Below are 1,764 nucleotides of genomic sequence, written 5' to 3' on the forward strand. Positions count from 1 at the left end.
TTAGCAGCCATTGCCTTGCCCTCCGAGGAGAGGAGGCTTGGACGCTGACGATATGTATAGCCTATATGGTCAGTCTCTAGGGCATTCTCCTACTTGATAGGGTAATGTCACTGTCCCTTGCCTCTGCTATTCATGAGTGGTCTTTAAACCTTTAAACTATTAATGGAAACTTACAAATATGGCTAAAAAGGAAATTCCAAATAATAAATTAAAATGATCAGTGAGAAAATGTGAGTCTTTGCAGAGGTTATGTAGGTTCACAATCTCAATTGATAATACATACATGCATGAAAGTAGAGCATATATAGTTTGATTTGTTATTATCAAATCTTTATTTTTTTATTTTTTTTTAAAGTAACTCGGCTTTTATTGTTCTGACACACCTAATTATCTATGTCTACTTACCCCTTATTTCTTTCTTATTTATTTGTTCTCCTTTATATGTTAATATACCATAGCAACTAGCGGTTTCTCAATTACACTGTTAAAAAAACCGTAACATTAATCGGAAATTCTCTGTGAAAATATACTGTTCTCAGTCGTATTTCAGTAAAATACAGGCGACAGTAATATTTACCCTACTTTGTTATTATCTTTTACGGGTTGATAACCGTAATATCACTCCTAAACGTCAAAATATCTGTTTTTAAAACGGTAAATGCCTGGCAACATTTATTCAAGAATTTTTACCATGTTTTACGGCAAATTTTTTAACAGTGTATGTTTAACTCCTCAGCTGGATATTCTTTATATATCATCTAATCAATAATAGTTTCGCTGAATTATCTTTTTTTTTTTTTTTTTTTTTTTTTTTTTTTTTTGCTTCTCCTCAAAGAGGAATATTCCCTTGATGAGAAGCAATTAGCTCTAATTAGCTATAATGAGAAGATAATTTTCAGATGGAAAACCTTTTCGAGAAATATCATTAGAAGAAGATTGCAAATTCGTTAAATAGTGGCTGAGATGCGGCTCTGTTTTCAGGATGAAAACTTAGGTTTTAGATAATTTCAATTTAGATTAGAATGATTTAATAGCTGTATTAATCTTTATAGTCATTAAGAGATACAATTAACTCTGTTGTTTCCAAATTCAGATCTAAAATACACGATGTAATATATCATTATTTGTCCGAGTTTTATGAAGATCATCCGCCAGGCATCAGGAGTAGAAGCTGAAACTGGGATCCACAAGGCTCAAGAAGAGTTGGAAGACCCAGGCCTACATGGATGAGGACTATGAAGCGTGAAGTAGAGGATGATGAATGGAGAAGTATTGATAGAGACGACTGGCGAAATCTACCCGAGACCATTTGTGTCAATAGGCGTAGGAGGAGATAATAATGATGATTCATCTGGGTAAAATGTTACTATTTCCTAAAATAGAATTGGAAGAGTTCTGAAGGAATCAATTAAATTTTCAATATCAAATATATTTTGCAAAAATTATTGAAGGTGATAAAGGAGAGAAGACTTGCTCCTTTAATCAATGTACATAGTTTTTTCTTCACTTTTGCTTCGGTGAAAATTTTACGTTTCATACAATACGATCATCATCATCATCATCATCATCATCTCCTCTTACACCTAATGACGCAAAGGGCCTCGATTAGCTTTCGCCAGTCGTCTCTATCTTGATCTTTAAGTCAATACCTCTCCATTCATCATCTCCTACATCACGCTTCATAGTCTTCAGCCATGTAGGCCTGGGTCTCCAACCCTTCTAGTGCATTATGGAGCCCAGTTAAGAGTTCGGTCAACTAATCTC

This window comes from Palaemon carinicauda, chromosome 22 (genome assembly GCF_036898095.1).
Source record: "Palaemon carinicauda isolate YSFRI2023 chromosome 22, ASM3689809v2, whole genome shotgun sequence".
Taxonomy (NCBI): domain Eukaryota; kingdom Metazoa; phylum Arthropoda; class Malacostraca; order Decapoda; family Palaemonidae; genus Palaemon; species Palaemon carinicauda.